The following is a 22,114-nucleotide window of genomic DNA, read 5'->3' as shown; positions in this document are numbered from 1 at the left end:
CATTCTTCTACCCTTGTCCTGGCATTCCTCACAGGGGTCAGCAGCTATGATAGGTTGGGGTAACCAATGTCACCTGAAATATTGAGGGACAATATTTAGCCACACACTATCCCACATGGCCCACACTATACCCATACACCAGCATATACTGGGTGGGAACCAGGGCTCACCTATTAGCCACACCCTGTGCCTTTCTAGTTGGGCAATCACATTTGGGATGCTGCTATTCCTCAGGACAAAGACATCATGCACTGACCCAGGATACTTAGCACTGACGTGGGAGATGTACTGGTCCGCAAGGCACACCATCTGTACATTCATAGAGTGGAAACTCTTCCAATTCCTGAACACCTGTAAACTCTAGCGGGGGCGACAAATACAATATGTGTTCCATCAATCACCCCAATTATGTTGGGGATATGTTCCATTGCAGAGAACTCGGCCTTCACTGTGACCAAATCGTCAACCTGGGGGAAAACAATGTAGCTGCACATGTGTTTTATCAGGGCAGACAACACTCTTGTCAACATGTTTGAGAACATTGGCTGTGACATTCCTGTTGCCAAAACCACTGTCACTTGGAAAGAACCAGTTTCCAGAAAATGGAGTGCAGATAGCACTTGCACAAGAGGGGGGATCCCAGTGGGGTGACGGATATCAGATATCAGATCAGGCTCCAAGCTCTGTGATTGTGGCCCTGTCCAGTCTATAGCTGAGGATAAAGTTCCTGTACTCCAGTGTTCCAAGTGCACCAGGGGTCTGTACACAGGGGTATTTCTCCATCTCCTATTCATCTGCAGCGGTAGCAATCTAAGGGACATAAGAGTGAGGATCCGGTCACAAACTGAACAATGGAGCTACAACATAACTTTGCATCCTGTAAACATGTATTAGGTCATTGTGATTTGTCCAGTATGTCCTTATATCTCCTGTGACGCAGCATCATTCCAGGGCCTGCCCCCCTTGAAATGGCGTCCGTCTGTCCTGTGTAGAGGGACAGGTGGAATTGAGGTGATTCCGATGAGGTTGTGCACTGTTGCGGGTGGCGGTCGGGAACCGCAATGTAACTCCTCATTGGTTATAATTGGGCCCTGTGGGGTACAGTGGCCAATGGTGATCTACGCCAGCAGTGACGGTATGCACAGCTGTGGACGTGACCGCCATTTTCTTTCATATTCCTCACTTGCTACATGACCGTCAATAGGAGAGGACCTACACTGCATGTGCTGCTGTGACCTGTGTCTGGAACCTACTGTGGCCCGTGTGACGGGGGAAAGGGCCCCAGCCTTCACTTCGGAGGAGTTGGAGAGACTGGACGGACTGCTGTATGGGTCTCCAAACCAACAGGGGAGTACACTGTGAGCACAATGCATGTGGCATGAATTGATGGAGTTGTGTATGTGAAGGCCTTGTGCAAGGGGGTGGGTGGATGTCCTCTGGGCGGCATAAAGGCTGTGTGCTGGGACATGTATGTGTAAATGGTGATGGAAACGGGTATGGTGGGCCATATGTGTAACAGGCAGGACTGTTTGACTAAATCTTTTTTCCTGTGTGTATTGCCTTTGCAGGTCAGTGCCCATCAAAAGAAGGGTATATGGCGTGCCATCGCCAAGGAGGTGCGGACCCTAGGGGTCTATGCCAGGCCGTGCACCCACTGTCACAAACGGTGGAAGGACCTGAGATGCTGGGCACGGAAGACGGTGGAGGCCCAGCTGGAGATGGCCTCCCAATGAGGAAGGGGTGTCTGTCAAACCCTGACCCCCCTGATGGCCCCATACTGGTGGTGCCCTATCCTGAGCTGTCTGGGCTCTTGAGGGCATCACAGCAGCAACAAGGGGATGAGTACAGTGCCCATCATTACAACTTACGCATGGTAGGGTGGTATCCGGGTGGGGGATGTGTGTCAGTGGTTGCCCCTAGGCCAGGCCTGACATTGCAGCATAGGTCCCCTGGTGGCTAGGGTTAGGAAGGGAAAATTTTGCAACCTAGCTCGTAGGCATCCACTACTGGTCAGGGCTGCTTGGGTCCCAGGTGTGCTGCATTTGGCTGTGTGTGCCCCTCCCCTTGCCTTGGCAGCTAACCATTTCTCTGGTGCATATTGCGTGCAGCTGTTCCCTGTGTGTGACAGTGCTGTGTACGCCAACGGTGGTGTTGGTGCAGCCATTGACCCAGTGTATCTTTTGTCTCTTCCCTACTTTTTGTTTTATCATCCTGTCCTTATGTGCATTAGTATCATCTGGTGGAGGCAGAGGCACCGGCCATGGAGAGAGCTGCACCCCACAGGACCCAGGAGGCAGAGTCCACCGACGGTGAGGGCAACAGTGGGATGGAGGGCAAGGGGAGCACAATGGCAGAGACTGAAGGGGACAGTGCTGACACAGATACCTCCTCCGATGGAAGCTCCCTGGTGGTGGCGGATACTTCGGTGACCACCCCAGCTACAGGTACAGCCGCCATCCCTGTTCCAGCACTGCCCTCCCAGCAGCCCCTCATTGAGTTGCCCGTGCCCGCTCACCCAGGAGAGTGGGCATCTCCTTCGCCCCAGGCACCTCAGGCCCTGCCCCAGGGAGCCGTGCTGCCCTGAGTGAGGAGGCTATTGACCTCCTGAGATCCATCTCTGTTGGGCAGTCAAGAATTGTGAATGCCATCCAGGGGCTGGCAGCCCAGATGCAACAATCTAATGCATTCCTGGAGGGCATTCACACTGGATTGGAGGCCCAACAGAGATCGATTCAGGTTCTGGCCTCATCTCTGAAGGCAGGCATTATCCTTGTTCCCGAACGTCCCCCCTCCAACTTCCACTGCCCAGTCCCATTCCCCTTAATCCCAACCTATCCCAAGCACACATACAGACGAGCATCCACACAAGACAACACATAAGAGTGTCACAGGCAAACACAAGCACCACACTTCATCCTATAGGCACTCACACAAACACCATCCAGTGCAGACACAACAACATCCACTATTTCCACTGTCTCCCCCTCCTCCTGTTCCTCCTCCACCTCCCACCCAGTTACGTCCACACTCAAACCTGCATGCACTACATCAGCATCCACTACCAGCATCACCACACCAAGCAGAACACACACTTCACTGGCAGACACCTCCACAACAGCCATGCACATGTCCCCTTTGTCCTCTCCCACTGTGTCTCTCAAACGCAAGTGCTCGGACACCCAATAGCCATCCACCTCACAACAGCATACAGCCATGCAACTGCACCCAAAAGCAACAGAAAGACTCCTCCAACAACCACTCCATCATCCTCCACTCCCATTCCTTCTTTCTCTTCCCACCCCAATGTCCCTAAAAAAATTTCCTATCCACCATTGACCTCTTCCATGCCCCTCCCCTTTGTCCTGCACGTACGGCTAAGGTAGGAAGGATCCAGCCAAGCACCTCAGCCACACAGTCCATGGGCCCAGTCGTCACCGCAGACACTCGTGGTGGAAAGGGTCCCAGGCCACATGTCCTGAAGGGGAAGGAGCCTGCACCAGCCAGCCTAAAGAGGAAGGAGACTCCCTAGCAGGCAAGAAGGGAAAGGAGCTTGCACCTGCCACCCAAAAGGCTAAGGAGCCTGCCCCAGCCAGCAGGACGACCAAGGAGCCTACCCCATCAGGCATGAAGACCAAGGAGCCTGCCCCAGCAGGTAGGAAGACCATGGAGCCTGGCACACCAGGCAGGAAGACCAAGGGGCCTGGACCAGGAACTGTGGGGAGTCCCCACCACCAACCATGGTTGTGCAGCCATCCAAGGCTGCAGGGGATGGGAAGGAGCCTCCCCCCACCAGCAGCACCACCAATATTTAGCCGTTTGAGGTTGCAGGGGATGGGCAGGAGCCTCCCCCCACCAGCAGCACCACCACTGTGCAGCCGTCACCGCCAGCGGACGGTATGTAATCCTGCCTCCATGGGCTGCTGTGCGGCCTGCCCCCTCTAAAACCAGTGGGCAAGACACCCACCTGAGAGACTGTGGCCCATCACTCCCCGGGATCAAGCACAGGGCAGGTTGCCCCCTCCAGAACCAGTGGGTATGACACCCACCTGAGAGACTGAGACCCTCACTCGCCAGGATCAAGCACAGGGCGGGTTGCCCCCTCCAGAACCAGTGGGTATGACACCCAGCTGAAAGACTGTGGTCCATCACTCCCCAGGATCAATCACAGGGTGGGTTGCTCCCTCCGGAACCAGTGGGTATGACACCCACCTGAGACACTGCGGCCCATCACTCCCCAGGATGAAGCACAGAGCAGGTTGCCCCCTCCAGAATCAGTGAGTGAGACACCCACATGAGAGACTGTGACCTTGCACTCCACAGGACCAAGCACAGGGCATGTTGCCTCGTCCAGAACTAGTGGCCTTGTTACATCTCCTGGCTGAGGTTCCCCCCAGTTCCCCGTCCCCCTGAAGTGCCTGCCTATTTACCAACTGATGCCCCTGCAGTGTTCTCTCCGTGTTGAAGCAGGTGACATGTGTGGCCTTGGACTTTGCCCTGTGGCCATGTGGCCTACGCAAATTGTGGACTGGGCTGTGTCCCTTTTTCTGTACACATGTATATACCTATTATCTTGCCTAACTTATTTTTCATACTGTGTTGATTTCATTACATTCACTTTTGCAAAATCGTTTTGTCCTTGCATTATTCAGCCGAGTTACAGGGTAAAATTGTTTTTGTAATGCGTCTGGCTGTGTGTATGGTGTGTGTGTGTATGGGGTGTGTGTTGTGCATGTGTGTGTCACTCTTGTTTTCCTCCCTCCCTCCCTCCCTTGTGTGCTAAGCATCTGTACTCACCGTTGTCGTCTTCGCCGGCGTTGGTGTTTGTGGCGGAGCAGAACATAGAATATCATTGGGAAGACAGAAAGTTCAGGTTCCATGGCGACGCGGATCTTCCCTCTGTCTCCAATGGTGAGTCTTTTCCTTTTGGAGCTAAGTTTCCACCAGGCTTTTGATGTTGTTGGTACCGCCCTGGAAAAGGTGGCAGTTTCCAGGGTCTTAATATGGTGGACGGAACATTGACTTCCACCTGGTTATAGGCGGCTACCGCCGTGGTGGCTGTTGTTTCCGCTCTGGTACTCGGTGATGTACATTGGTTGTCTTTCGGAGATCTTTCCACCATGGTCATAATTTGGCGGTAGTTACCGCCCACCTGTTGGAGGTAATACCACCACTTTATCACCGACCGCCAGGGTAATACTGAGGGCCAATGTCCTGTTGTGTATTTTTCAGTCACTGTCGACCCAGTAGCTGCAGCATGGACCGGTTGTCTAAAGGCAGTATCGGCAAGCAGCAAAGTTAGGGTACAGTCATGGGTTATTATATTTCACATTCTGTCGAGATTCCTCTTACCCGCGCTAGTACACAGTACATTGGAAACATTAGACTGACTTGTGGTGAGCAGGGTTCCCTCACTGCAAAGAACATTACTCTGTGGTGGTGTTCCTGTCTTAGTCCTGCTACATTGCCCTCATTGCCTATTACTAATGGAAATGATGACGGGTTTGACCATGATTAACTGGACCTTACATAAATGTGTGCCAACTCCAAACCCGAAATTCCAGAAGTGCCTGATTATGTGTTGTTCGTGGACAGCTCTTGCTTGAGAGTGAAAAGAGGGATTTTGAAAGCAGCCTAAGTAGTTTGCAACTTAGGTGTAGTGGGTCCCATACTCACCTCGTCACTGGATTCAAGCTAGCCTGGCTGCCAATCCTGAAACCGGTGGCAGCAACGAATGAACAAATAAAACCTGGAAACCTGGAGACAAGCTGAAGTTGAGCTACTCATTAAAAAACCCAAGGCTGACTCTAACTAACTCAAAAATTATCGACCCATCTTGCCGCTCCCTTTCGCAGCAAAAATTCTGGAAAAAGCTGTCAACCAACAACTCTCGGAACACCTGGAAAAATACATTTTACTGGACACCTCCCAATGTGGTTTCTGCACCAACTACAGCACCATAGCTGCCCTCATCACCGCAATAGATGACATCAGATACTTCCTAGACCGAGGAGAGAATGTTTAAAGTGGCTGCAGCTAGCCTTAACACCAATGGCTCATTGTCCTGACTATTGAACCTATTAAAAGAGACTAAACAAGATGTTGTACATAATTTCAGTTATTTAAATTTCTGGCAATCGCTTTCAGGGCTGGTAATGCCACTTCTGGATTTGAAATAGGAAACAAGAAATACAGGTGCTCATTTTTTACTTAGCGCACGTTGCTGATGTTGGCTTCTAAACTGAAGTCCATATCAAAATTACGAAATTGGTTGATAGGTTTTGATTCTTATTTGAATACAAAATAAAATTGTCAAAATCCACTGTAATTATATTTTATGGGATAAGAAATAAAAAAGACTGGGTAATGTTCTTGATACAAGGGAAATAAAATACATTACTAACCAGGAAATAAGTATGGAAGTGGAATCTGCATTGCAAATAACAAATAAAAAGACCATGAAGAGAACATAAATAACTTTAATGAAGATACTCATTTAATTTAGGCATTTGGGGTGAAATTATCATTAAAAAGTGAACACTCTACAGAGAAATATTGGTGTTTCCAAATATTGATGCTACATTGTAAACTTGAAAATGTAATCCTTCAGTTTCTCTAGACCCTGAAGAAAACATTCCTAATAACCTTGGGTATATTGAACATTCCCTCTGAGAAAGAAGGCTCTGGTTTTCATAACTTAAGAGAATCATTTACTTTATACCCTTTTTTCAGATATTATTCAAATAAAATATTGTAGAGACTCTAAAGTAGATTGATATAAAAGAAAGGCTAGAAAAGTGCTGTTGTTTAATAAATTCCTCTTTGTGAGTTTGCGAAGGAATCAACATTTATTCGTTAATGGTATTGGCCTCACTAGATCAGCATCGAGAAGGCTTAAGAAGACATAGGTGTTATTTACACAAGGTTCCCAAAGTTTCATCTCTGGAATACTCCATACATTCATATGCAAAACAAACCCTTATATTGGAAGTCCTGGTTAGAACTGTATAATCGCAATACCATAAGTATTACCCTTAAACGGTATGATTCTGACTTTCCTGGTTGTGAGGTCTGAATGGTATGGTCCTTAGGAAAACCTGTGAAACTAGTTAAACCTATGACATTGTTGGTCATTATGACCCTGGCGGTATTATAACCGCAGGGCCAAAACGACGGGAGCACCGCCAACAGGCTGGCGGTGCCTCCTGGCGTATTTTGACCGCAGTGGTAGCGCCGCGGTTGCACCGCCGGGGCCGGCGGTTTACCGCCACAATGGCCCCGGCGGATGTAATCCGCCAGGGCAGCACTGCCCAGGGGATTACGAGTCCCCGACCGCCAGCCTTTTTCTGGCATTCTGAACCGCCAGGAAAAGGCTGGTGGTACGGGGAGTCGTGGGGCCCCTGGCGGCCCCATGCGGCTTTTCACTGTCTGCTGTGCAACTCCTATGTTGCGGCCGTGATCCCTGCTGGGCCGTGGCAGTCAGATCTTGGCGGGCGGCTGATGCCGCCCGCCAATGTTGTAATGACCCCCATTGTCTTTAAAAGTTAAAAACTAATACATATCATTTGAAAGCAACAAATATTTCATTTTGGTCCGTCTCAGTCTTAGATTAAGGCAATGCAGAGAAAGGGACCCAAATTTAAGAAACAAAAATGTCTGAAAAAGAACAATGTTTACTTCCTTTCTCCTAGACAATTTAGAAATTAGGAGTTCATTGTAGCACATCAAATTACATGTTTGAAGGTGTATATTGACATCAATACATTGGCTGTCAACCTAAGTCAACTGAGGGATGCATAAAGGAACACTTGCACTTGTAGAATCACAAGTGATCCTCCTATTATAGGAGTTGTCTCCATGCATATGCAAATGTTGTGGCATGAGAAACAGACCCAAAGTGCACCACTGAGCTTGGGTGAGGACTCAGCTTAATTAAAAAAAAAAAGTAATTTATGTACATGATTATAAGGGGGGAGGTAACTTCTGTGGACTTCCCCTCTGTAGATCACATTCTTTTGTTCTGGTCTGGTTGTCTTTAATTGTTAGGTACATGCTACATGCTTAGCTAGGGCAGGAAGCAGGCTGAAGAGATCGTGATAACTTCCTCCCAACCCTCTCATGTGTTGAACCATTTACAGTGCTACAATACTAACATAGAGGTATGAGTTTGTTAAGGCAACAAAAGACGTTGTGCATTGGCAATTATTAAGTCCAATCCCTGTTGCATTAGTTTGAGAGGTGAGGATTTGGGCTGGTCAGTATGTTTAGTTTCATGAATTCAAGAAATATGGCCAGGGGGTGGGTTAAAAGAGAATTAGGCACAATCTGTTTTGAATGTAAAGTGAACGGAGTTGGAGTGTGGGATGGGACGGTTTCAGTATGGAAACACAATGGAAATGCATCTCAAAATCCTCATCTGAAACATGAATAGTCTTTGGAGTGAAATGTTAACTTTGATTATTTCAGGCACTTGAGAGACACAGGCCCCAAATGGTGTTGCTCCAGAAGACTCATCTGGTTTTCAATAGATGTAAAAAAGGGCAGGGCAAATATATCTTGCTGGTCTATATCTGGTTTTACATGAATGCAAGGTGGGTGGTGATGGGTTTTCTTACTGAGATACATGCCGCAGTTATGTGCACATGGAATGTTGAGAAAATGTTTTTGATATGTATTTAATTGCTTCCTTTAATCCAAGCAATGGTACTCCTAAAGATCCATTAAGTAATACAAATTAGTGTGGAAGATTTTAGTGTGTTGATGAATGGAAACTTGGGCAGATTGGGAGTCCAGCATGGAACAGCGGTAGCATGATGAAATGTATTGGTTTTGTAGCAGCAATGGGAATGAAAGACTTGTGGAGGAGCTCACATTAAGACGCCTGGCATTATTCCTTTTGCTCGGGAGCATGTGCTTCAATCGTTAGATTGAACTGTTTGTTCACCTCCAGTTTTTATGCATATAGATAACACTGTGTCGGTGGATATAGGTATATCTGATCACTGCCCCTTGAGGTTGTCCTTTGTTCCAAACACTATTAGGAAGGGGAGACTAGAGACTGAACCAATGAGATCTGAGGGCTGGAGAAAGTATTACAACACTTAGGCCCTCATTATAAGTCTGACTACCAGACCTCCATGGTGGCGGCCACCAAAAGACCACCATGTTGGTGGTCATACAGACCGCTGTATTGCGAGTTACACAGACAGGACTGCCAAAAGCCAGTCAAAAAGCTGACACTGCCAGGACTCTAAAAGAAGGGAAAGAGGAAGTCCTACCACTAGCACGCCAGCCTGTCAAACAACCACCAAACCTATTATGACTCACAAATCACAGTAGCGGTTCTTCCAATGGCGATGATAACCATGGCAGTCGGTGTTCACCACAGTAACACACAACACAACATTGGATAGTTAAAATACCACACAGCTGACACACATTCACACACCCAACAGGCCTACCAACTGCACTATAAAACACACCATAATCCTTTGCATTGACAACGCTACACATAGAAGCCAAAGCCAAAAAGCAGAGGCACACATTACCATAGATTAGGCCCCCCTTCACACTTCACATAGCACTCATCCCACACCCGCACAACACACCCACCCGACAATGTAGTACCGCTACACATCAGACATCAACCGGCACCCCCTCTGAACAAATCACCCACACCTCATCATCCATTGTTTTACTTTTCTGTGTTGTCGACCACCACCATGTCACCAAAGAAAGATCCTTGTTTCACTGACGACAAGTCAAGGGTCATTGTTGACGAAATTATCAGATTAGAGCAACACTTATTTGGAGCTCAAGCCCATCAAACTACTACTTCTCGGAAAATGGAAATGTGGCAAAGAATAGTTATCAAGGTGAATCCTGCAGGCAGCTATCCAGACAAAAGGGAGCACAGCAGGAAAAGGTGGAACAACCTTAGGGGAACGATTCATTCCATGGCTGTCAGGCACCAGCTGGCAGTCAGCAAGACTGGCAGTGGTCCCCCACCTCCACCACCAATGTTTACATCATGGGAGGAGAAAGTCTTGCCTGTCCTGCATCATGAGGGCTTGACAGGAATACCTGAAGGAGTTGAGTCAGGTAAGTCAGAACACAAAAATTTGTCACCAAAATGTATTGGCATGCATCACTTTTTGCCACCTTAGCAGCCTACCCACTCACCACCCCTGTGTCCAACTGCCCTAATACACCTGTCCGGCATCTCACATGTGAACTTAACTCACATGGGGGCACAGTTTCTGTGTCTAGCTTGTGTATTACAGGGACTGGCAATACTACAACTCCCAGCAGGCACTGCTACCCCATTACATAAACCAGACAGAGTACCACAATTACAATTGCCTTGCATGCCAACTAAACAATGGAGTAAACCCACCTGAATGCTCCACAATTAGACTGTCTGTGGCAATAACAGCAATGCTATGGACATCTGCCACTACAATACCACTAACACACAGCTACAACTGTGTCCTCTGCTAAATTGTCCCTTCTACCTCCCATTACCTCTTGGACTGTACTCAATAGGGGTGTCTCACATATATGCAGTGTGCTATACGTGGTGCAACCTGGCACATGTGGCTAGGTAGAATGGTCTCTCCCACTCTGATGGCCAGGTGAGTGTCCACATAAGACTGTGCTGCTGTCTGTTGACTCAATAATGTAGTACTGCCAACTGAGAGGTACCATTAAACAAATAAAACTACACAGCTGCCAAGTTTTTAGTCAATGAACAGACATCCAACTGCCAGGATAATGTGACACCCTGTAGCAATGTGACTCAAATAGGAATTGTCTGTACCCCATAGATAAGGTATCCATCATTGAAAGCATGTGATATTGTCACATGAAGGGATCAAGCAAAGCCAATCTGTACATGGTCCAAAACATATCTCCCTGTCAAATTTGGTAACATGTTACATGATAACCTGTATCTGTCTGTTCCACATCTTCAAGAGGTCTTCTTGCCACTGGGAAAATGGAAAGCACACCTGAGGCAGCCACTTACCCCCTGGAGGAAGCCCTCAGTAAGGAGAGCACTCCTGGATGTGTGGACAGTGAGGACAGCTCTGGCTCATCTAGGCTACCTGGTCAGACCACAACCATCAGCCTCACCTTGCCCACATCGACTCCACCTAGCCCTGTTGCATCTACATCCCAGGCAACCAGTCGCCCCCAGACCTGTGTTGCAAGGACAGTTACAACCATCATGTGCCCCTGAGTACAGGTACCGGAGTCACAACTCGAACACCCCTACAAGAAAGGACCTGCCATCAGTGGCAGTGGGAAAACTGTGCCAAGGGAGCAGGCAAGTGGAGGTAGGGTGCATGGGGGGGGGATGGTGTGGGCCAGCGGTTTGAGGCTGCTAGGAATACATCTGGCCAGGACACCATCTCCCAAGTCTTGGGAGCCTACCAAGAATCCATCGGCATGATGGGCCAGGTACGTGCCATGATGGGGGAGATCAAGCAGCTGCAGAGGGACAATCACCAGGAAGTAATACAACAGTGGGAAGCCTTCATTACCAGCATGGTCTCACTAACGGGGTGCTGGGAGACCTCAACACCACCCTGAGCAGGGCATGTCCACAACAGCAGACTCCTTCAATTTGCCAAGTAAAACCAGCCTCTTCAATACCTGTGTAAGCCAAAGGAATGGAGGTTCCACCAGGGTAATGACATTTATCAGAAACTCCTTTCTATGTAGCTGAAGACCCCCATCCGCAAGGGTGGACGTCCACCCAAACAACCAGGAGGTCAAGATGCCAAGACAACAACCACTGGCAGGAAGTAACCCCCAACTGATAGATTCTTATTTTTTGTGCCTCTGGTGCACCCTGTTGACTTTACTACAACCACTTTCCAATTTCACTGTCTCATAGGACACTGGACGTGGGACTTCAAATAATGTAGAAGCTACCCTAATGATAACATCCACCATGACTGAAACCTTCACTTTTTAAACTTTATTTATTTGCTCACTTTCATCCCAATGTCTTGTGCACATGTAAATAAATACAACAAAAACACAAAATATGAATTAGAGTAATTAAACATCTAACTCTTAAATATCTTGCATGCACATGAATGCCTCAGTTGGGGGAAATGTGAAAAGGGACATTTCACAGGTACTGTCATGCCTGGGTTCAATACAAACACAATTACACAAATGGAGAACCATCCATCCCCATTTATTGCACTGTGCTGCACATAGGCTGACCAACTATCAGAGATCTCATAGAGAAGTGAGTCTTATACCTTTTTTGCATCTGCGTAGGTATCAGTATTTAACATCCCATATGCCACTGAAGTAATGAACAAGTCAGACTTTGTCCATCTGAATAGGCAAACAGATTGGTGGAAATTGTCATCAGCTAAACCCTTGTCACATGTCTATACCATGCCAACCAAATTAACATAGCCTATTATATAGACAGAGGTCAGTACAACTGACAGAGAACCTTCCACTTAGCATGGTCAGGTATCGGTAGTCATGCTACTTACCCATGTCTGTCTTGATACACATGTACAGTAGCCTTCAACACAGTGTCAGCTACATGGAAGTCAAATATTATATTTACCAAAACAATTAGAAGGTTGAGTGAACCGAATTCACAGGAAGACATGATTCAATGGCACATAATCACACACATGACACCACTGGACCCAGATAACCTGGCAAACAGGTCTATTATGTAGAACATAACACTGCCATCCCACTGTCCTGAAAGCCTGGCCATGGGACTCATACACCACCAAAAATATGTTACACAGTACCTGGATCAATCCATGTCCACTTCACATGTCAGACCAGCTAAATCCACCTGCCAGTGACACAATTCAGAAATGTCCACATGAGGACGGCATTGTGGTAATATCTGTAAGGAAACAGTTGGGAACAATGATTTTAGGCAGGTAAAGGCAAACATTACCTAGACATACATGTTCCAAATACAATGGTTTCTCAGAGTGTGCATTTGACTGCCCCTAACAAAGGAGATCATCACAAGAGTCACAACTCTATGTCCTAATTTGCCTAGAAACCTGAGCTGGATACTGCTAAGCAACAAATAACCAGGCTGATGGTCACACAACAACCTATCTCAAACATTCCTGACCCCACACACTACCCCGCTTAGTCAGTCAAATGACAAACTATCACATACTTACATTCAGGTGAAGTACTGATTGATGAGATGTGCCCGGATGTCTCCACCTTCATCCTCATCACTGTCATCCTCACTTGGCATTTCCGCATTCTCATCCAGTAGAACTGCTGGCTCCCCCTCATCTGGGATGAATGGGATCTGACACCTAAGAGCGAGGTTGTGGAGCATGGAGCAGGCCACAATGATGTGTCACACTTTGGCGGTAGAGTAGGGCTCTGCCAGACTTAGCAGGGCTAGAGAATCTTGCCTTCAGGAGCCCAAAAGTCCACTCTACAACACGCTGTGTCATTCCATGGGCCTTGTTGAAGCAGACTTCCCCTGGTGTGGTTGGGTACTTCACTGGTGTCAACAACCAGGGACGGTTTGGGTAGCCAGGGTACACTGTAAGTAATTGTTACATGTGTGCAAACATTAGTCTACGGCATCATTACTTTTTGCAGCAGACATAGCACAATAACACAAATGACAAAAGTGACATACAAACCAGCCTGGCCCTTTCTGGGTACTGTTGTGTCATCAGCTGTGGAATACCGCTGTTCCACATGATGAAGGCATCATAGATTGAACCTGGGTACCGTGCACATACTTGGGAAATGTAGAGGTCTACCAAACAGACTACTTGGACATTTATGGAATGGAAGTTCTTCCTGTTCCGATAGACCTGTTCATTGCCATGTGGGGGAACCAAGGCTACATAGGTACCATTAATGGCTCCCACTACATGTGGAATGTGTGCTGAACCATAAAAATCATCCTTCACATGGGCCAAATCCTCTTGTGGTGGAAATTGGATGTAGCTGTCCAGGTGTTGTAACAATCCAGACAGTACAGCCTTCAAGACCAGACTGAACATAGGCTGGGACATCCCTGCAGCTAGGGCCACTGTATTTTGGAAGGAGACAGTGGCCAGGAAGAGCAGAATTGTTATGACTTGTACAATGGTTAGTATGCCATTAGGATAACGACAGACATGAGATCTGGCCTCAACTGACAACAGAGATCTATGGTTGTCTGCCTATCTAGGCGGCGGATCTGAATCATATATCCATTCTCATTCCAGGGTAACTATGTGAGAGAAAATAACTAGGTGTGTCTTTCACTCATTGTGGCCCTTGTGTCATATAATGATGTGACAAGCCATATGATAAAGTTGAAACAAGGTACACAGCCCATACCTGTGAGAAACCAGGGCTGATTGCAGAGGCTCCCTAATCTTTTGCTCCAATTTTTCAATTTATGCTGGTGTTTTCATGACTCTGATGGTGCCCTGGGTACTGCTAACCAGTCCCAGGGTCTGTGGTCTGTGTAAAATGAGTATCAAAAGTAGGCTAATTATTACTGCCCAAGTCAACCTACCTGTTAGAAATGGGGTCTTTGGTTGGCAGTCAGGTTACCCCCTGTCCAAGCAAGGACCCTCACTCTAGTCATGGTTAAAGAGAATCACCCTCAGCTAACCCCTGCTTATCCCCTTGGTAGCTTGGCATGAGCAGTAGGCTTAACTTCAGAGTGCTAGGTGTAAAGTATTTGTACCAACACACATAGGCCCTCATTCTGACCCTGGCGGTCCTAAACCGCCAGGGTCACGGGCAACGGAAGCACCGCCAACAGGCTGGCGGTGCTTCTGTGCCCATTCTGACCGCAGCGGTAAAGCCGCAGTCAGAAAAGGGGATCCGGCAGCTTCCCGCCGGATTCCCCTGGGCCAGAGAATCCTCCATGCCATGGGGATTCCGACCCCCTTCCCGCCATCCTGTTCCTGGCGGTAAAACCCGCCAGGAACAGGATGGCGGGAACGGGTGTCGTGGGGCCCCTGGGAGCCCCTGCACTGCCCATGCCACTGGCATCGGCAGTGCAGGGGCCCCCTAACAGGGCCCCACAAAGATTTTCACTGTCTGCTATGCAGACAGTGAAAATCGCGACGGGTGCTACTGCACCCGTCGCACCCCTGCAACTCCGCCAGCTCCATTCGGAGCCGGCTTCCTCGTTGCAGGGGCTTTCCCGCTGGGGCGGCGGGCGATCTTCTGGCGATGGCCCGCCGGCCCAGCGGGAAAGTCAAAATGACCCCCGCGGTCTATTGACCGCGGTGCGGTCTTTCGGCGGTTTCCGCCCGGCGGGCAGCGCCCGCCGCCCGCCGGGCTCAGAATGAGCCCCACAGTAACTTAATGAAAACACTACGAATTGACACAACACAGGTTTAGACAAATAGAGAATATTTATCTAAATAAACAAGACCAAAACGATAAAAATCCACAATACACAAGTCAAGTTATCAATTAAAAAGCAAAAAAGAGTCTTCATGTAGTTTTAAACACACACTAACACTGTTAGCGTGAAAATGTACCTTGGGTGTGTCAAAAATAACCCTGCACAGGCGAGTGTGCGTCTAAAAGGGCTTGGGATGCGTCGATTTCACTTGCGAGCAAGACTTTGCATCATTTCTCCTTTTGTCGGGTCGGGCGCATTGTTTCGTCTCTCTGCAGGAGAGCAAAGAGTCGATCCGGTCAGCACTCTCGAGTCTGGGCAGGCCTTGCATTGTTTTTACACATCCAGCAGTGTTTGCATTAGAAATCCAGCCGCACGATGATCTGAAAACCAAGCAGCGCGGGTTGCGATCTCACCAGCCTCCGTCAACGATGCTGTGCGTTGTTTCTCCAGCTCCGTGGGTCGATTCTTCGGTAACGTTACAGGCGAGCGTCGATCTTCAGCCGCAAAGCTGTCGGCATGCCGATTTTTGAGCTGCAGATCGGAGTCCCGTCCATCTTTCCCCATATGGTGTTCTGTGCGTGGATTTCTTCCTCTTACGCTGCCAGCTTCTCCTTTCAGGGTCCCAGGAACAGTATTGGCACCACAGGGCAGAGTAGGAGTCTCTCCAGAGACTCCAGGTGCTGACAGATAGAAGTCTTTACTATCCCCGAGGCTTGAAACAGGAGGCAAGCTCTAAATCAAGCCCTTGGAGATCTTCACAAGATGGAAGGCACACAAAGTCCAATCTTTGCCTTCTTACTCTGGTAGAAGCAGCAACTGCAGGATAGCTCCACAAAGCACAGTCACAGGCAGGGCAACTCTTCTTCCTCAGCTCTTCAGCTCTTCTCCCGGCAGAGGTTCCTCTTGGTCTCCAGAAGTATTCTAAAGTTTGTGGTTTTGGGTGCCCTTCTAATACCCAGGTCCTTCTTTGAAGTAGGCCTATTTCAAAGCAAAGTCTCTCTTGAATGTGAAATCCTGCATTACCCATGCCAGGCCCAGACACTCACCAGGGGGGTGGAGATTGCATTGTGTGAGAGCAGGCACAGCCCTTTCAGGTGTGAGTGACCTCTCCTCCCCCTCCCTCCTAGCACATATGGCTCATCAGGATATGGAGGCTACATCCCAGCTCCCTTTGTGTCACTGTCCAGTGTGAGGTGCAACCAGCCCAACTGTCAAACTGACCCAGACAGGGAATCCACAAATAGGCAGAGTCACAGAAATAGTATAAGCAAGAAAATACTCACTTTCTAAAAGTGGAGTGGGATTTTCAAACACACAATCTTAAAATCAACTTTACTAAAAGATGTATTTTTAAATTGAGAGCTCAGAGGCCCCAAACTCCACATGTCCAAAGGAAATCTACACTTTAATCAGATTTAAAGGTAGCCACCATGTTAACTTATGAGAGGGACAGGCCTTGCAACAGTGAAAAACAGATTTAGCAATATTTCACTGTCAGGACATATAAAACACATTACTATATGTCCTACCTTAACCATACACTGCACCCTGCCTTTGGGGCTACCTAGGGCCTACCTTTGGCGTGTCTGACATGTAAGAAAAGGGAAGGTTTAGGCCTGGCAAGTGGGTACACTTGCCAAGTTGAATTTACAGTTAAAACTGCACACACAGACACTGCAGTGGCAGGTCTGAGACATGATTACAGAGCTACTTGTGTGGGTGGCACAACCAGTGCTGCAGGCCCACTAGCAGTATTTGATTTACAGGCCCTGGCACCTCTAGTGCACTCTACTAGGGACTCACTAGTAAATCAAATATGCCAATCATGGATAAGCCAATTACATACACGTTTTGTAAAGGAGCACTTGCACTTTAGCACTGGTTAACAGTGGTAAAGTGCCCAGAGTAATAGAAACAGCAAAATCAAAGTCCAGCATACATCAACAACCTTGGGAACAGAGGCAAAAAGTTAAAGGAGACCATGCAAGGGATGAAAAGTCTAACACGACCTATAAGTCTCTAGTATATGGTAGGGCATGTAGTTTTAGGGACCCCAGCATAGGTGTACTGCTGAGGTGCCCAGTGCCATTTTTAAAGGCAGGCCTGCCTTGCTGGCTGCTTTTAAACTAAAGTTACATGCAAATTCGACTCTGGAATTAAAAGTAGTTCCAAAGACTTAAACTACCATATTTTTACATATAAGCCACACCTAAGGTGCCCTTAGGGTTGGGTGCCATGTAACTATAATCAGGGACCTTATAAAAATAGTTTTATAAGCCCTGGTGAGGTAAAACAGCGAAATTAATTTTTCGCCTCACTGTAGAAAATGGCCTCCTTGGGCTAAAATGGGGAGACTTCATTTTAATTTATAAAATCTCCTTGAGTGTCAGATAACTTAAGTGTGGTATCAAATTTTTATAATAAAACTTACAATTGTTGGATTTAATATAACTTGTGCAGGTAAAGAGTTTTAAAATCTACCTAAATAATTGCCACCTTCAGCCCTGTGGTGGTCTGCTCTGATTGGCCAGACTCTGGCAGCCTGGCAAGGCTGCCTTGATGAGCTGTGAAGTGGCCTGGGCTGAACACAAAGAGATGTGCCTGGGGTAGGAGAACTTCCCTCAGCAGATGGAAAAGTTGGAAGGGGGAGGGCTGCCACACTGGTCTTCAAAGGCAAGGAAGGACATTTGGAGCAACACAGCACCTCCTTCACATCTTGCAAACCCAAAACAATTAGGTACCCCCCTGATTAGATTAGGTGAGGGCAGGAGAAGGGTGTGTTTAAGATTTTTAGCCTTAGCAGTGGGTGGGCTTAACCAGATGCAACTTCCAAAAATCAGTTTCAGCCATGATGGATTTTTTAGGAATGTTGCTCTCTGGGATTGATTTTTGCCGCACTTCACAGGAAGTGGTCATCACAGGGGGAATGACCCTGCACCTGATTGGCGAACCACGACCCCCGGTTTTGCAAGGATAAATATGGCAGAGGTGCACCCACACCTCAGTTCCCTAACAGATCCCAACAAGGAAGAACGTCAGAAGAAGAAGGACTGCCCTGCTGCACCCCTGACCTGCACCCGGACCCAGCACTCTGGAGGACTGCAACAGCTGCACATTTGGACTTCACCACTAGAAGGACTTTGCCTGTCTTCTACTGCTTCAAGAAGGGACTCTCTGTTTGCAACAGCAATTAAGGAGCTGCTAAGAGTCCCCTGAATCAAGTCCTTCAAGCAGAGCCCTGCTGATCAGCGTCCAGTGGCAATTTAAGGATTCTGACAAGGTGCATTCTGGGAATTGTACTCCCAAGGAGCAACTCAGAGCTTCTGGAACCTTGGACCAAGTTGTGGACATTTCAAGGACCCAAAGGGACCTCTGGAAGAAGATCCAGAAGTTTTGAGACGTTTGGGGCAACTCTAGAGGTTGAATATGTGCATTGTGTAGTCCCATACCCCAAAAGGCAACTCAGAGCCTCTGAACCCTTGGCTGGTGTTGTGGACCGCTTTCCTGAATCAAGAAGTACTTCTGAAAATAAGTGTGACATTGTTACTTTGTGGGTGGCCTGAACTCTGGACTTTGTTCCTTTCCAGTGTGACCTTTTTTAACCCTTTGATCACTAGTTGCTTCTATGCGCTAGAAAATATGAATTCTTGAAAAATTAATATCTCTGGTTCCCCTTATCCGATTTTAATTGTTTTGATATCATTTTAAGGATAAAAATATAATCTATTTTTATAAATTGGTGTTGGATTTTTACTGTGTTTTGTGTTGTACTTATCTACTGTTTTGTGATTTTTAAATGCTTTACACATTTGTCTCTTAAGTTAAGCCTTGTTGCTCGATGCCAAGCTACCAAGGGTTGAGCTGGGTTTAATTTATTGAGACCGAACTGGACCTAAGGGAGGTTAGTGGCCTATGCTAAATGTAGGTACTTATCTGCCTATATTAATAATCAATTTTCCAACAATACTAATAGTAAGAATTGCATATCATTGATATATCATCCCCTTATCAAATTATGACATGGAAATGTAAACAGATGCCTTAGCAAGTCTCTGTGACACTGACATCTAAATATGCATTTAATTAAAAAGACACAAAAGCTATCTTGCCCATTGCCAAGAGGATGCTCACTGTGCCACCAAAGATTCCTGAATTTCAGCTAGACAACATTACAATATATCCCTTCAATCTGGACAATCATACATGTTTGGTCAATGTCAGCACTGGATATAATGCAATAGATATATTTCCCACATTGTAACACATCAACCACCTAAGGGCTTTAAAATGATGACTGCCTGACCTACCATACTGGACAAAAAGAAACAATTGCAACCATCAGAGGAAGTCGTCATGGTGGTAGACAGATACTACTGCAGTGGATATTGCCATTGAAAATCATTGCTTGGTGGTTTAGAGCCAATTCCAGTGTCCTCCAGCGGTGATGGCCGCTGATGAGGTGGATATGACTGCCATCTCATACTTCATCTTTTACTTGTCTCCTGACACTGCTGCCAGCATGACTTCCACGACCTGAGCCTCTGTGTACTGCCTCTGGGAGCAATCATGCCACATACTACAGGTGATAGGGGTCTTGCCTTCTCACCCGAGGCGATAGAGAAGCTGGTGGGTGAGGTCCTACTCCTGTATGAACGCCTCTATGGTACACAAAAGGAGCAAGTAAGTGCGCCATGTGCACATATGTTTCTGTATTTCAATGTTTCTTTGATATGGTGAGCAAATACTAATGGGCAATGTTTCAGAATGTGTCCTCAAAGTCACTTGGTGCTATCATTGTGCTAAAATGGGTGAGTTCCTGGGCATGTACCTATGTTTGGTGACAGATTTATAGAGTCCTGAGACATTGTGAAGTGTGTGTCTTGTATCTTCCATGACCCACCTTGTGACTGTTGCTCATGGTTATTAGAGGTGTACTGCCAGACTCAACCTGGAAAATCCCATCATCATAGGTGCGTGATGTCTGGTCATATGTGTTAGCATGACAGCTGGTGCTGTAGATGCATGTTGTCTGCCTGTTTCTCACCTTACGTATGACCTCAGTGTATTTGCACATTTGTCAGTGGAGAGGATGGTCAAGACTGTCTGAGTTTGACTTGTTGAACTGGACTATAAGTAACTATGCCTGTTTTAGTGTGGTACTTGTGGACATGATTTTCTTTCTTGTCTATGTCATCTACGCAGGTCAACACCCATCAGAAGAAGGGGATGTGGTGTGCCATTGCCAAGAAGGTGTGGACCCTGGGGGTCCACAGCTGGCAGAGCATCCACTGTTAGGGTGCCCATCGGACCATCACCCACCTAATGGCCCACATTTTGGCAGTGGCCTTCCCTGAGTTGGATGGGCATTTGAAGGCAGCACAGCAGTCACAAGGGGGTAAGTACAGACCTAGCTCATGTTCACCCGTTAACCTGTTGAGTGAGGGGACAGGATGTAAGGTCTGAGCAATGTGGTGAGTGCAATGTGTCACAGATCTCGTGTGATCACATTGATGTACACTAGACATTTATTGGAAACAGGTGTGCACGTACAAATTTATTTTGAGACATAGTATTCAACTATGGAGACACCTCAGTTCTATGGCACAAAATGGAGCACATATGACTGTGTCATATGTGTTTCAATAATATGCTTTTTCCACCTTTGTGGGTAGTTGTTTCCCACGAACAGCAAAACCCTTCCAATGTGAAAGTAGAGAGGTGGATAAGACCTTGTTCTCTGTCCTCTGTGTTGCATCAGGGATATTGTCTATTTATGATATAAAGTCAGGAGGGGTAAGTCATCTCTAGTATTTGTTGGTTTCTGATGAGTGACAGCATCATGTGATGCTGTGAAGTCCATCAAGCAAGTCAGATGACATACACAGTTCACATTTTCACACCTATTGCAAGGTAATCCCCCTTGGTAAGTAAGAGATATACATAGACAATTGTGATGTCTCATCAGAGTTGACAATATGAATGTTGAATACCAGTGAGATACTGCAACATTTCTACAGGAACACATATATTTGTATCAGATGTAGTAATGTGACTACCATGCTTATGTTCTGAAAGTAGCAATTGGTCTCATGGTTTTGTCCATAGGCATACTGTAGTAGGTAAGATACATAGGTAATGGTGGTCCTCTCACAGCTATGGCCCAGACAGTATTTTGCCACCATCATGTGTAAATTGAAAAGTTAATTTGTGACTCAACATTGGAACTTGTCATGTGTACCTGCTGTAGCTATGAAGGATATGTCAAATGAGGCTTGGCTGTTTGGAAACCTCATGTTTGACATGATGCTTATTTGGAGCAGTTGTGGTAGTTCATATACACCTGTGTGTAGGATGGTAAGTGTGGCTAGACTGTTGGCTTGCATCATGGTTGGTGTACCAGTTATGTTGGCATCACTTAAGCTCTACCTCTAGGAATCCTCCGCAGACAGATAAGATATCAGACTTGCCATGTGTGATGTGTGGGTAGTGATGTTGCTTGTCATTCACAGGCATAGTGATTTACGAATTTTATAATTCACAACTTCTTTTTTCCTCTTTCCTGCACAATGCAGTAGTCTATTTGATACATACACATAATTGTAAATTTCTAAATGTATCTGTGACATTAGTGTGAGCTTCCTTGGTCCTTACATGATTGGTATTGTTCATCTTCGGTAAACTAATATCCTAGATAGCTTGGATCTGATTGCATTGACACTCCTTGGTATA

The sequence above is a fragment of the Pleurodeles waltl genome, chromosome 4_1 (genome assembly GCF_031143425.1).
Source record: "Pleurodeles waltl isolate 20211129_DDA chromosome 4_1, aPleWal1.hap1.20221129, whole genome shotgun sequence".
In the NCBI taxonomy this organism is placed as follows: Eukaryota; Metazoa; Chordata; class Amphibia; order Caudata; family Salamandridae; genus Pleurodeles; species Pleurodeles waltl.
The sequence above is the reverse complement of the archived record's forward strand: the minus strand, read 5'-3'. Positions refer to the sequence as shown.